General features: G+C 38.3%; 2 long non-coding RNA genes across 4 annotated transcripts; both read left to right on the top strand.

Moving 5' to 3' along the window:
- The first annotated feature begins 498 nt into the window (after window positions 1-498).
- On the top strand, window positions 499-10428 carry LOC122979715. Of its 3 annotated transcripts, none has more exons than XR_006402905.1 (3): window positions 499-1368; window positions 8978-9087; window positions 9358-10428. It is a non-coding gene; the product is annotated as an uncharacterized LOC122979715 (long non-coding RNA). The 3 variants fall into 3 exon arrangements; XR_006402904.1 differs by lacking the exon at window positions 499-1368 and adding an exon at window positions 7030-7147; XR_006402903.1 differs by lacking the exon at window positions 499-1368 and adding an exon at window positions 7054-8836.
- Window positions 10429-10665: 237 nt separating this feature from the next.
- On the top strand, window positions 10666-12522 carry LOC122979716. The gene is made up of 2 exons (XR_006402906.1): window positions 10666-11249; window positions 11689-12522. It is a non-coding gene; the product is annotated as an uncharacterized LOC122979716 (long non-coding RNA).
- Window positions 12523-16124: the final 3602 nt, after the last annotated feature.

Genomic DNA, 16124 nt, shown 5'->3' with positions numbered 1-16124 from the left:
TCTCCCCTCTCATGTGCACATAAACACTGTTGTCACTGTGACAGACACAAACAAACAAAGAAATACACACCACCAACTGAGTGTGTCAATGCACACATGCGCGCACACAAATACACACGTCTTTATGCCATTCAGACAAAATGTCTTTAATTTTTGTGTCAGTTTTTTTGCTCTCCATTTTCCTCTCTTCACATTTTACTTTTATTTATCTTATTCCCTGTCATTTTTTCCTCACCTCATCACTCTCACCATTACAATTGGCACTTTCAAGTCTCTTTCTCGTCTTTCTTCTCTTCCATGCAGTCCTCTCTCTCCATCCACTTGGTCATCCTCCCTCAATGTCCACAATTCTGCCTCTTACCTCTGCTCACTGACTAATGAAAACCTTTCTAAATGCCTACGGGGGAAATTCATTTCCCGTTTAACCTACCTTCTGTTTATCGATGTGGCAAGCATGTTTTTACTCTCCCCCCTTTCAACTTCCATCTCCTGTTTTCTTCTCTTCTTTGTGTTTCTCTGATTTATTGATCTTTTCTATTCCGATCTTGTCTTACCTCTGCCATTTCTTTTTTATTCACACCTTTGTTTACGCATTAGCATTTACTCTTCACTTTCTTTGTATTCTGATCATTGTTTCTTTTTAAACCCTTCCTCTCCTCCTAAACCTGTCATTTCTTTATTCTATCTCTAGCCATTAACTTCTCCCTCCTAAATTGCCTTCCTTCTTGTCCTGTCTTTAAATCCTACCCTCTCTTTCTTCTTCTCCTCTCATCCTTTTCTTCTTGTCTACATTCCCTAAATCCGATCCGTTCTCTCCTCTTGTTTCCCTCTCTCCCTTTGCAACAGCAGATCTGGGAGATTTACATTCAGCACCATGGACAGCTCTTCACATACTGAAAACATAGAGTTGCAGTGCCACCTGTTGGTTAGTGTGAGCACAACAGCACACACATTATGTTGGGGGAGGAAAACGATTGTTTTACTCATGACACAGGACAGATAACTTTCACATGCTCATACATATGTGAATAAGGCTGGAATATAAAAGCGGAGAGCTGGTCATACGCCTGTGCCCACAAAAGTCAACTCGGAGAGAACAAGCTTTAACTCTGAACACTACACAAAGGAGATTCCACCGGGAGATCTATGAGAGAGGTTAAGCAGGCAGGCCTCAGGTTAATGGCAACCATATATTACCCTGTAATTTCATCCCACTACATGTCGGAGCTCATAGATGCAGTGCAACTGCGAGGCGGTTGAGCCAGAATGAGGATCTCAAGTCTCATTCCGTTCATGGCAGCCAAAGGGAGGAAACAATAGCATCTGCTCTCCTCCGAGACAAGGAATTTAATCACAAGCACAGCCAAGGTAAGATTTGAATGTAAAGTAGCAGAGTGATGGTTTCTCTGTGTGAGTGTGTATATGTTAGTGTGTGAATATGTGTCTATAGAAAGGAATGGAAATGTTTATGTTGGCATTTAAACTAATAGCAAATGTCAACAGGAGGGTGGATGATACTCATACTTATTGTGTTTAAGTGTGGGAGAAGTGTGTGTGTGTGTGTGTGTGTGTGTGTGCATATGTTCACAGTTGTGACTGAAACCGAAAAGTTCAGCAAATGAACACACACAAAGACACACAGGGGCACTGATCCACTGTAGGGATTACCAGTGATCCATGACTGGGCTCACATTGGGTTGTACTGGTGTGTGTCTTTGTCTCAGTGTCCCATCCTACTGGGACGCCAGTTTGTGTGCACATACACTACGTGTGACTGTGAACATGTTTGTGTGTATTTTTGAATCCGTGGATTGTTTGAAAGAAGGATGAGATACAAGACGACAGGGAAAAGGAAAGAAGGGGAGAAATCAAAGCAGAGCCCCGGCTAAGAGGAAGAAGGGAACGACACAGGCAAGAAAATGTGCTATCTTTCTCTTTGTCTCCCTCCCTCCCTCCCTCCCTCCCTCGCCCACACACAGTAGTAAGTACAATGATCACAGAAAGGTGATCTCAAAGCTTAGCCTGTTAGAAGACAGTGAGCCGACAGAGAACCATAAGAAAAAACAGACAGACTGAGAGAGCTTTGGTTAACCATTCTCCATTCTCTTGTTGATGTTTATAGATAGTTTTTAATGAGAGCATTGAAATCAATACATGAATACAACACATATATAGACACACAATCATATACACAAATTACAAATTTTTGACTGCATTTTCTTATTTGGTTTGTCACTGATCTCAGGAGCTGACTCTCAGTTCTTGGATTTCTGAGCTTCCCACCAGTTCTTGCAAACACCAACCTCGAGAAATCAAATCACAATCAAGTGATAATGTAAATTTGCCAAGAAAAAATGCAAGTAGTCACAATGCACAATGTGCATTGTTATGGATCAGTCATTTTTGGTACCACTTTGTAACTGTAACTGTAACTTGTCTATCAGTTATACACAACACATCCTCATAATTAAATGACAAAATAGGTTGATTGTACCATGCACTCCAAACGACCCATAGGAGGAATTTCTTTCAGCAACTTTCCAAAACTGTTACAAATCACTGTTAAAAAATAATAATGTTTTATGGTGTGACAACGCTGTGGTTAAAGACAGGTTAGGTTAAGGCACAAAAAACACTTGGTTAGGATTTGGGAAAGATCACAGTTTGGGTTAAAATGATCACTTGGAATGTGGTTTAGGCCTAAGCTGCCAGGGGACTTTCCATTATGCACTGAGCTCTTCTATCCTCCTCCACTTCTTCATCTGTATGCATTCATATACCATTAATGCGTCTTACTGACTTGGTATCCTCCCCGTAGTTTTGTGCTTTCTCGTCTCGCAAGAGACCTTTGCCTGTGGACCACCTACTGTCCGGCGTGATGCTTTTATTATTAGTCATTTTTGCCCACTGCTTCCGCTATTATTATTAGTCATATTTCTGTAATTATTATTGTTGTTATTTCTGGTATTGCTTCTCTGTGTCTCTCTCTCTCCTCTCTTTCTCTTTCAACCCAACCAGTTAAGGCAGATGGCCACTCACCTAGAGGTCAAGGTTTCCTCCTGTTAAAGTGGAGTTTTCCTAGCTGCTATCGCCAAGTGCTTGCTCATTGGGGAAAGTTGGATCTCTGTAAAATTAAGAGTACGGTTTAGACCTGCTCTATGTGAAAAGTGTCATGGGATAACTTCTGTTTTGATTTGGCGCTATATAAATAAAATGACTTGACTTGACTTGGTATGGGTTAGGGTTACTGCTTCCTTTAAGTTAGCTAACCTTCATCGTCATGACTACAGTACAATCGTAGTTACGGTTTTAAAAAACTGTCCTGACTCACAGTTAGAAACAGGAAACGAACAGCAGCTAAGTCCACTTTTTGCCATCTATCTATCTAGCATCCACCCAACGCAGCACCTCCAAATATGGCAATTTGTCACCTAATATAGTCATCTGAACTAAGTCACTTCTCCAGGTCATAATTACTATGGCCGCTAGATGACGTCTGTCATTCACATGTTCTTGGGAGGATGGGCTGGTTATATGCCATTAATAAGTGAGTATTGATTAATAGCCATTAAATAAAAATAAAAATAAAAACAAGCATCGATGGTAAAGAGACGAAAAGATTTTCAACAACCTGGCAACCCAAAAGTTCCCCTTTAAGTTCTAATTAGTGGCTTATAAATAAACCATAAAGCATTAATAAATGATTTACTTACATCAATAAAGATGTTAGTTACAACTAATGAACCATTTATAAAGGGTGACAAGGGTGAAAGTGCTACTCAGGTTTTCTGTGTATGTAAGTTTAAGTTATAAGTCTATAAGTTTAGTTACTTAGAAAGTATGGGATGGATTGAATGGAAACAAAACATACATTATGCATCAAAAATGGCCTAAAAGATGCTAAATGACTGTTTTGATCATTTAAATGCATGCACAGCAACTTCAAAGCCTTTACTATGTGACTTGAACCAACACTGAAAGCCGTTAAATACATGTACACCTACATACATACATGTACACCATCCCACACACGCAAGCATGCATACAGAAAAACGCAGATTAATTCAAATCCCAGAGACCCATACATTTTTATCATGGAGAAATATACACAGTAAGCAGTTTATAGATGGAAGCAAGACATACTTGGATCTGCTATTAGCTACACAAGTCAACAGTTCACATGTTGAGACATTAAATCAAGAGTAAGATGACAAGCAAGACAAAAAATATGCTTCAGTGGTTTTAAATCAAATCAATTTTAATTTCTTGCTGTGTAAATGCTTAAAAAGTAACTTAACACTAAACTTTTTAAGTAAGTAAATTGTATGTACAGTCACTTTGTTATCCTGTACTATTAATTCTGGTCCCAGTGTTCAATGCAATAGCGTTTATTGGCTTTTCTTCATAGAGAATCAAGTATTGTCCTTTAAGTCAAGTAAAGTCAATTTATTTGGATAGCCCAAAATCACAGATTAAAAAGAAAACTAATTTTATATGTGGTTCAATTAAATACAAAGCTAATGCAAAGACACAAGTAGATGCATAGTCACTCGAGTGGCACAAATTGACGCAAAAATGGGTCAGCACAAGTTGAAAATGTTTCAATTTGAGCAAAGAATTGGCACATATCCTGAGGCTTTATGAATGTGCTTCATAAACATACAGAGAGGAGAGAAAACAGGAGAGAGACTGGAGGGAAATAACTGGAGTTTGTGGTGACTTCTGAGTTCATTTAGAATCTGAACTGAACACAAACACAAAGAAACACTCCCACAGACCTTGATGGTGTGTCCGTTGTTAGCTAGCTAAAAGCTTATATACAAAGCGGTCCATCAGTCAAAAACGTGCGAATCACGTGAGGCAAAAATTTGCTTTGTGTTCTGTCTGAACAAACCATAAGAAACATGACAGAACCCATCGTTTTAACAAATACCAAGACATATTTTCATCTTCAAGTGGCAAAGACCTCTAATGGCCATAGGAATTATGACTCATGTCCATCGGGAGCTAAGGAGGACAGTTTGCAATGTTGTTATAGAGCTATGAAGTATGCAGAAGGACAAAGCCAGGGTGGATGGATGGGTCAATAAAATGACAGACATTGATTGTTTAGTATTTTAAACCAACAGTCAACATTTAGTTTATTTTAACCATGGCTACAATCATTCCCTAACTGTAACCAATTGGTTATTATTTTAACAAAATCACTGTCTTTCCCTAACCTGTTTTTTGTGCCTACACCTAACCAAACCTCACTTGGTAACAAATGATGTCTTCCTGCTGATAGGGGCGTAGCATTAGAAAACACTTATGTGTGTCATGCAGGGTGTAATTACAGTGCATTTTGTCATTGAATTTGGAGGACTTGATGCTCTATTCTTAGACCCTAAATTTAGACGATAAATAAATAAAAAAGATAAAAATGATCTGTGAAAAATCAACAGAACCAATCTCAGCAACATCGTCATGTTTACTGTGATATGGACCCCCATCAGACAGAAACAATACAACTGGACATAATTGTCGGCTGTGTGGAGAGCTCTAATTCATTCTTTTTGATAGCAGAAATCTTGGTGTTACTTAATGTCTCTATTATGTTATCTTCCAGAATTTATATAACCATAGTTACATATGTAACTCTACTCTGTATTTGTTATATATTTCAATGTATTTTTTGAATATCTAAAGGGAGTTAAAATTGCTCTTTGTGTGTGTGTTGTTTGCTGAGTATCGTTTGAAAAAGTAAAATATCCTAATAAAAATGGGAAGTTGGCTTTGATGCAAACTTTATACCTCTACTCACTGGTAGGTACAGGAACTCCATTGGTAGAGGCACCCAGCAAATCAGCAGCAGGATGGAGGAAAAAGTGTCTGAAAATCCATTCAGCCACCTTAAAATACAACTTACACACACAGCTGTGCACAGTGAGACAGACACACTCTGAGGGCAGAGAAACCTGGTGTCGGTCTGTCACAGAGCGCTGGCCACAGTGGGGCTCACACACATACACACACGTACACACACACACACACACACACGCACACATATACGCACACACACATATATGCACAGCTTGACCACCCATCACTGCCCTCTGATTACCACCAGCTTCCACAGCCACCCTCACTCCTTCTCTCCATCCCTCCTACACACTCCAATGATTCTCCCTTCTTTCTCGGCTCCCCAACATCTTCTCCACCCCCCGCTCTCTCTATCCCTCCCTCCCTCCATCCTCCGCCTGGCTTCCACCTTTTGTCACTGCTGCTTGCCCTCTTATTTCTTGTTATGGCACATTCTTCCCTAACTTTCCTCTCCAACACATTAACATATAAAATGCCTCAACTGCTTTCTAGGCTTAAGTGCTTGGTGACTTAATCAGTCAGACACATAGTCACTTACCTGCTCATTCACTCACTTGATTAGTCAGCCGCTTGCTCACTCACTCATTTACCTCTTCACTTTTTCAGTCTGAACTCATTCCTTTACTGATTCGCTTGATCACTCACCTACTCACCTGCCTATTCAGTTTGTTCATTTAAGTTCTGTTTGCACTGGCTATGCAATCAACTTTTAAGCTAAAGTAAAACACCTCTTAGAACAGCCATTGTTCAGTCATAATTTATCAACCGTACATAGACACAGCAAACAAATAATGTGAAGATTTCTCCACATGTTGAAACTGTGTGCATGAGGTGCGAATAACAGTTGTATTTTGGCAGTTGTATCATTTCTTTTGACCTTTCCAAAACCACAAAGAACCAAAACCAAGAGATCAAAAATGTAAGGAATGGACAATACAGTGTGTTTATCTGCTTGAACAAAAGGTGCCATTGTTAGCATGTGCAGCTAATTAGCCTACCTACTGTACAAGTGGTGGCTGATTAATGTGGGGTACTGGGGTTAAAAAATTGTTTTCAAATTGTATTTGATTGACTTCTGTGTAAAAACGTATACTTCCTGTATGAGGATTGCCTGCCAAATGAGTTTATATGTAGGTCCTTCAACTTTTGGCAAACAAGTGACCTGAAGCTGCTCTCTAAATGATTGCCTCTCTCCACCAATTTTTATTGGTAGCCTACAGACACACAGGTTTCCGAGGAATGTTATCACTGAGATGTGCGTGCAGGTGGAATTTCAGTTTTTCAGGTAACGACTGTTAGGAACGTCAGTCCTGTGCAGCAGTCAAACAGCAGGAATTATATGCTAGCATTACTTTATTTTTTTCATGCTAACGTTACTTGTGTGCAGGGAGCTTCTGTGCTTTTAGCCTGTGCTGCTGGTTGACGGTTTGAGACACATTGAGCTACTTTTTTACTACCTGTAAAGTTAATTTTGTGTAGTCTGTGTTAGCATTACAACTTACAACAGCTGCAGATTCTTACTAGAATATGTGTCATATGTTAGCTTTTGTTGAAATATTGCTTTGTGTGGGTTTGATGGTGTTCATATTTTAATACTGTTGATAATAAACCCACATAGAATTCAAATTCACTGATTGGTGGTAGCTTATTGCTTTGACAGTATTAACTTGTCTATTAACTTAGCTAAAGTTAATTAAAGTTAAAGTTACTTTTTATCGGATTAGGGGAAGTTTACACACCAACAACCCCAGACAATGTTATCCGAAATAGCTTGCCAAACACATCCATTTAGTCCTAATCTTGTAAAACCTTTTCTGTTATGTTACAGTGAAAACATACTATTTGAAAATATGAACAAGTAATATGAACAATCAGTATTATGTTAGAAAAAATTACATTTATAAATTACTTAGAATTTCCCTATCGTACTTATAATACTACGACACTAATACTACAATACTAGGATACTGCACAATACAAGAACATCTCTGTTTTCTTACGTGCCTGTATTCAACTGGTGAGAATGCAGACCTTTTGTCTGGGACATGTAGCTTTACCCTGTATGTAGCCATCACATGCATATTGAAGGCCCCTTTAACATGATTTTAATTTATAAGGAGCTAGTGAAGCCAAGATTAAGGTTAAAAGAGTACTCCACCAATTAAATAGTGCACTCAGATAACATTGTCTCTGACTTACAATGGACTAAAAAAGTGCCAAAATTGATGCAGCAAAACCTTTTTATTTAATGCATTCTTCTACCTTGTCAAAAATGGTTGTTTACAAATTACCCATATTGCAGCTCAAATGCCGACAGTTTGGTTCACAGATTCTGGTCTGTTATGTTAACATGGCCTTGAACCTCTAGCTTCAACAGACTTTGGTGTGTAAAATCGCTGGAGTTCCCCTTTAATTTTCTGCCATCATTGTCATTGTAAGCAGCATATGTGCTGGACGAGAACAGAAAGCTGAACAGTTAGTGTTAAGTTTAAGTTTACTCTACTCTCAAAGAACCAGTGACACACACACAAACTCACAGACAGACACCTATTTCCTGCAGTCATATAATGGTGTGGTTACTGTCAGACTCATGGTTTTGTGAGTACACAAGCATGTGTGTGGGCTATGTGTGAGTTTCCATGTGGTTGTAAGAGAAGCACCATGGTGTGTGTGTGTGTGTGTGTGTGTGTGTGTGTGTGTGTGTGTTTGTGGCCTGGTGTGTTCATCGATACATAAACAGACACTCTCATGCTGAGATGTGAAAGGTTTTGCATCCCTGGTGGTCTCCTCAGGATTTTTGTGTGTGTATGCACACATTTGTCATGTGTACATGTGTGTTTATGTGTGTTATTTGTGCTATTTCATTTGCAATGTTGGAAGTAGCGAATTGCAACTACTCCTGTTACTGTATAGTCATTTTTTGGGTACTTGTACTTTTTTGAGTTTTTTTTCAAGTCTGCAATTTTACTCTTACGTAAGTATGCATTACATTATGTAATCTACTTTGCTACTTTTAAAATCATAATTTGTTACTGAGCAGGCCTACAATTTGAGTTAGGGAAGCACAGGGCACCTCCTAACATGGGGTTAAAAGTAACACAGAGCTTTTATATAGTTACACAGGGTCAAGCAGGGTGTGTATCCAGTTACCATATTGCCAGCAGACAGTCTCCCATTTGGACGTGTTTTTGTGGAGATCTATGGGAAAGAGTGTTTTCGCAGCATGTAAGTTCCATAAATTTCTTTATCATACTTGTATTACTGAGCTATGTGTAAGTCACCAAATCCAACCTTACATTATCTTTATAACCATCTTGTTGCCTAAAACAAAGCACTGTTTTGATACATGTAACCAACTCATAAGTGTTAGCTAGGCTTGAATAAAAACTCCTCACGGCAGGGTTAGTTGCGACACAGTGTTACAGCTAAGCTACTCATAGTGTACAATGATAATGAAATTAAAACAGCTAATTCTTACAACTTCTTTTTTCACAGAATGAGACATCCAAAGCGAAAAACAGACAGGGGAATGAGTAGAGAGGTTCTGTGTCTTGCTGCCAGGGATGTGGATAACGGTAGGTCTATCAGAGGAGTGGTGAAGTCATATGGTATCTGCCACATGACTCTGTCATTTTGTCAGGAAGAAGAGAAAGCTGCCGGAGGCTGGTAGGCACAATTCCCCCACCGTGGGTTACTCTCGTCACAAGGGAGTCTTCATCACAGAGCAAGAAAAGGAGCTCAGGAACTATTTAAAAACAGCATCTGCCATGTAGTATGGGCTGAGCCCGAAAGAAGTAGGTTTAAGAAGTAAAAAAGTAAATAAATAAGAGGATTCCAGAGTTGTATTTATTTATTTTAGACATACTCAGTAGCTAGGATACCACAAAGAATCTATTTAATTCATCTAGTAACCTTACATTTCATTTAAGTTCACAAATGAGTTCACTGTTAATAGAATAACTAGCCTCATTTCAAACAATAGGTCAGTTGATTTGAATCATAAATGACTAAATAAGTAAATACAGTTCAGATGATAGTTTATGTGAATCATACATAAAAACAATTCATATAAGAGATATGTTCATGTTTTTGTCTGAAAACTTGCCCTCCAGTGTGCAGTGCAATTTAATTGCACATACCCAGAGTCCTAGAAGACATCTAAGATAGCAGGAAAGGACTAGATGACATCTTTCCTTAAGCATAACCCCACAATGTACATCAGGAAGCCACAAGCAACCTGTCTGGCCAGGGCCTCAAGCTTCAACAAGCATGTGTTGACATGAACTTTTAAACAGTTTAAAGTTTTCAGATTAACAATGTATATGTTGCTGCTGACCTATGCTGTTTTTAATTGCTGTCTACCTTGTGGATAAAAATAAATGTGTCAATGTTTGACACACAGTCTTTTGTCAATATCCATAGATATTTTGATGTGTGAATCTAGATTATATTGATGTGTAGATTTACCCCATCTATCTACACCCATCTGTCCATCCATTTGAATATTCATTGATGATAGATTAATAGATAGATGGAAGGATAAATAGACCTGTATGGGTACCTATCCATCCATCCATGGTATAGTTTGAAAGACAGGTCGATGTCCACACATACCTATCTATCCATCCATTTATCATGGATGGAAAGAGATGGATGGATAGATAATATCCACTCATATCTATCCATCTATGTATTGATCTTTCCATCCGTGATAGATGTATACTTAGAGGAGGGATGGATAGATGTATAGATGTATGGATATCTATCTATCATTGATAGATCCACAAACAGTATCCACCTTTTCTAGCAAGTGATACAACTAACCCTCTGTCTGTTATAATTAACCTAACCCATGAGGTAAGTTTTAAGATGTGTATGGTGCTTGTACAAAAACATGATTAATCTAAGTCCATTTTTTTTAAAGTATTTAGCCACAACCAAAATGTGTCTATACGTATCTATACCTATACATATATATCTGAAACTTTCATCTGCATTTTTGTAGCCAATAAGGCTACAAACTGATCACAAATGTGCCAGTAAAAACCATGAAATATAGTCAAAAAAACAGACAAAATGCTGCAGCAGGCACAGGTTTGGAGAGGGGACCACTAACCAGAACAATGCAGGAGTTGTGAGTAATTTAGTGACTGAAGATTTGGAGAAACAGAAACCAAATGGAGACAGAGAACAACAACATTGAAAACAGTGCAAATGAAGAAGAGGAAAAGACGGCGGACTAGTGCCCTTGGCCACACCTGGAAGAATTCTTCACATACAGGGGGAGAAAAAGAGACAGCGTGAAACTGCAATGCAAACTTTGTTTGCCGCATACAGTGATATCGACTCACAAGAATTCAGCCTCTAATCTCAAAAAACACATTGAGGTAAGATTTACAGCTATTTGTATGTTATTGTTTTCGTCTTTGATAGGTTTAGGGTAATTAGCTTGGATAACATAAAGTAAGCTAACTAGCTAACACTACACTCTAGTGTCATCGGTTAGCCTGGGATTCAAGTAGGAGAGAGTTAGCTAACATGCGTGCGTGCATGCATGTTTAAATGATTAAACTGCAATTCTTAAAAATGTTATCACAAAATATTAGGACAACCACTTTCATTACAATAACGTTTAAACAAAAATGATTAAATCAGTATTCATTTAACCAAATTTACCACACTTTCACATCATGCTAAACAATTAATGTTTAGCTTAAATAATTACTCTGGTTGAATGATTTTACTCAGTTTTTTCTTTGGTGTTAATAGCAGTGATGTGATGAAGTTCTGTGTGAACATGCACTGAGATAATATTTATCTTCACAGAGAAAACATCCATGCAAAATCCAACATCAACAAAAGACCACAGCTGCACCAAACAAGCTCTCAGCAAGTAAGCAAGCCAGGTTACCAGATGTGATGTTGGCATCTGCAAGCAAACATGTCCCACAAGCAACTGTTGACAAGCTTGTCATCAGTTTCGTATGTGAAGGTCTACAGCCATTTGCAGTGGTAGAACAGCCAGCTTTCAAAGAATTAGTTTACCACATTGCAAACTCAAGCAAAAGTCATCTCCAGACCCACTGTCCGTACTAGAATCTGTGAAGTTGCTGGTCACATGAAGAAGACTATGATTGCAGAATTGGGTAAAGTCAAATTTGTTGCTACCACCACTGATTGTTGGTCAGCTCATCAGAAAAGTTCGGTGTCACGTGCTATTGGATAGAAGAAGAGTCCCTGGAAAGAAGATTTGTGGCACTAGCCTGCAAAAGATTGAGAGGGTCTCACACATTTGACATGCTTGCTGGTGCTCTTGATGATGTCCATTGTCAATACAAGATTAGAGGTAAAGTTTTAAGAACCACAATTGATAGTGGATCCAAGTTCATCAAAGCTTTCAATCTGTTTGGGGCACAGAATGATGCTGAGGTAGATGAAGATGAAGCTGACCTAGATGCTTTTGATCTAATCGACCATATTGAATACGTTGATGCAAGTGTGATCCTTGATAAAGACTCTGGTCTGGAATATCAACTGTCCTGACAGTACCTCTACCCGAATACAGATTTTCAGTACTCTTTCTACCACTGTTCATTTGTGCACAACCCTTAATTGCCGAGGAGGGTTCTGACCCAAATTAAAATTCACTTTTGAAACCTCCCACTAATGTCACTCAGTATATGCACACACAATGAAAATGACTGAAACATGAAAAAATATTCACTCATTTACACATCTTCACCTTTAGAGCTTCCATCTCCCTCAGTGTGTAATTAATCACCAAGTGGTTACATTACCACCATCTCAGCTCCTCTGCTGCGCTGCTCTGCTTCTCCATCACAGTGCATGATGAACCCAGCTATATTCACAATTTGGAATCTCAGGTTCGTCCTCACTGAACTCCTTGGAGAGAGAAAGAAAGAAAAACAAGAGAGGTAACAGAGTGGCTGAGAGCGGGAGATAGAGAATGAAGGAGACGCGAGTTTGATGATGAGTCACTGACTGACACACTGAGTGAATGAATGATCAATAAATGAATCAGTTTTGGGAAAAGAGTAAGCATGTTATTGACAGAGAAATTGAAAATAAACAAGCACACTACATGATGGTAAATGTGGTGAAGTACAGGTGTATATGAGTGAATAACAGAATATGTTTTGTACATTAACAAGTCAAGTAAAATGTATAGAAGTCATGAGTGTGTATAAATATATAAACAGTAAAAACATAGGCTCACGTAAAAAAAAACATCCACCCAGCCAGCCATCCATTTTCAATACCCACTTATCATATCCAACATTAATTGTGTGTTTGCATAAAAACATAGAGATTACATATATTAGAAGGAAAAAGTTAGATGAAATGTTGAAATGATTTCATAAAATGTACATCCTGTGACTAAAAAAAGAGTATTTAACCATTTGGGGATACATGACAATTCTCCATTCCTGTTTCTTCTTGTTCAAGGGTTATTGGCGGGGTTGAACTTACCTTAGTATTAATTTGGTGGAGAGCAAGGAAACATCATGAACAAGTGACCACAGAGTCCACCACAGAGGTTTTTTTTTCTCCCTCAAACAAATAAACAGCCCACCTGACTAGAGTACCATGACATTTTGTACACACATTTGTGCTCCCCTCAGTATATCTGCATCAACCTAAGAGATAAAGCACCACTCTCCAGCAATATTTATTTAGGTGATATAAAGCAGATCTGATGACACTTGAAGTATAGAACTGTAGTTGAGGTTTGGAATGATCTTAGGTTTTTACCCAGTGGTTAAACATTCAGGCCAAGGAGCTTTGTGATTTTTACTTGTGTGATTTCATCTATTAAGTATAAATTGTTTTGCAATCCACAAATTTATGTTCTTCAGTGTAGCTAATGAAGATCTTCATTGGATCCAACTGAGGTGAAAAGGCAAAATAAACCATTGCACCTCATTGCTTTTGTGCAGTGAGGCAGTGTGGGTGATGTATGGTATCTGCTTGTCCAGACTTTGCACTCTATGAAAAATAAGGGTGATTTTTATCTGCTGAACAGTACCAAGGACTTACTGTTGTTCTCTTGTACTGCTGGATTCTCACATAATAGCTACTTTCTGCCTATTGCATAGTCTGTATGCTCCTCGTGCTCAAAATGTTAAGTGTTAAGCACCTGCCTTCGGCATTTCTCAATGCAGATTTTCTACATTATCACTGAAGGCAGTTTCCTGAACATGTGTTGAGCTCCATAAATTACGTAATTACAACTTTTCATCATTAATGCTGTAATAAATTATCACTGTTATTGACTACTCAGAGCCTTGGCAGCTGAAAATCTGCTGGTACAATTTTTTTTTAGCTGACAACAGTGCCGGCTTTGTTGATGGAGATCTGTGGGTGTGACATTTACACAACTAGGATGTTGGTGATGTCAACAAACACACCAAAAGAATGTCAGATCCTGCCTCACACTTGGAGAGGTGAGAGAAAACAGCAGATACAAGGAATATGGGTGGGGGTGTATGAAAAGAAGACAAAGAGTGACAGGGTGTGGGGGACAGCGTGAAAGAGGCTGGGACAGCGAGACAAGAAAAGTGATGACAGCTGGTATTCAGACTGGTGTGTCAAACCTGACAGCCTGAAGTCTGTTAGTATCGCTGTGTATGTTTCTGTGTGTGAGCTTATGTGTGTGTGTGTGTGTGAATTAGCGTATATGCATGTCAGGAGTGGACACAAAATCATAAACAGCTGTAGTTCATATCATTCCATACGGTTTATACTCTTCTCTTTTAAGAAGTTGGTGTGTGACCCTTTAAAGTAAATCAATAGCTTACTTGTGGCCCTTCGTCACAAGTTACGGCCTGTGTGCAGATTTGTGTGAGATTTCTTTGCTAAAAAGGCCCGAAGAGGTGAAAGAATCCAGTATTTGACAAGAAACTGTGAAAAATTTGAGATAAGCCAGAAAAAATTCACATAACTTTGTGTAATTTTTTTTCTCCTTTATTATCCCTTTAATCTTCTCAATCAGATTTGACAACCCCCAGGTGGGGAACCACTGGTTGTGGTGTTTCATAATTTTAATAATAATGTGTTGTACTGGAACAGCAGGTGTTTGCTGCAGGGTTACTGTTTTGAATTGCATGATATTGTACAGCTGTTCATTATAGTGGGCCCACCTCCTGTATGTGTACAGTATGTGTGTGTGTGTCTTCAGTCACCAAAGCCATAAGTTTTTCCACATTAACCAAATGGAAATTTAGGGTAATTTTTGATTGCCAAAATACTATTGTTACTTGTACTTGTAAGAGCACAAAGTTACAATGTGCTTTATAGAATAAAGCACTAAAAAGACAAAGGGAGGTGATGAACAAGCAATGCAGATGTAACTTAAACTGCAACTTAAAATATTGGACAAAACAAATTTACATTTAAATAAATTACTAAATAATATATAAGTGAATTAAACAATAGCAAAGGTTATGCTGATGTTAAATTATGTTATTTGTATATTTTTTCTAAACATGTCACAACTGATTTACAGAAGGCTATGTGAAACAAGAAATAAAACAAAATAAGAACTTGTTTGTAAATGTATTGCTTATTATACAGTTGCAGTTTATACAGTTTAGACATTATAAGTCATAAAATAGGATCAAACATTTTCAGCTTGGTGCTCAAATTTGATCATTTAAATAAAAAATGACTATTATTCTTGGTTGCAGAATTCTCTGAGGCAGAATTTTCAGCCTTTCACCCAGCTAAACATTCAAATATAGTAGCCACATTATAGAGGTCAATGAGTTTTACTGACAGTTAACTGGCCATCGATCTCATAGCACTGAAAATAGATGCAGGGACACTGACAAACACAGAACAAATGGCTCCAAAACTGGACCCTGTGGCACACTGAGTGTGATAAGGCATAATAACTTGAGGTATAATGGAAACAGAAAACATATCTAAACAAAAGCAGAACCAATCTAAAGCAGTTCCACAAATGTCAACCTATTGGAGTAGAGTGATTAATGAGACTATAAAAAAGATCTCAACACAGGAATACAATAGGAGAAAAGATGAAGGGAAAATAAAGGATAAACTGCAGCATACACAGCCACTGTTTGTTGAGTGACCTTCTGCACAGGTTGGCAGTGTCTGGGTGGGCAATTTCAATTTTTAATCATCCCTGTATCAGCTAATTTTGCCTTTTGCTAAGCATTGAAATGGTTTAATGAACAGGCTTAGCTTGCTAGCCTCAGTGACACTTGCCAGCTATACTG

The sequence above is a fragment of the Thunnus albacares genome, chromosome 3, assembly GCF_914725855.1.
Source record: "Thunnus albacares chromosome 3, fThuAlb1.1, whole genome shotgun sequence".
NCBI classification, from domain to species: domain Eukaryota; kingdom Metazoa; phylum Chordata; class Actinopteri; order Scombriformes; family Scombridae; genus Thunnus; species Thunnus albacares.
Note: the sequence above shows the minus strand (reverse complement) of the source record. Positions and strands in the feature narration are given on the sequence as shown.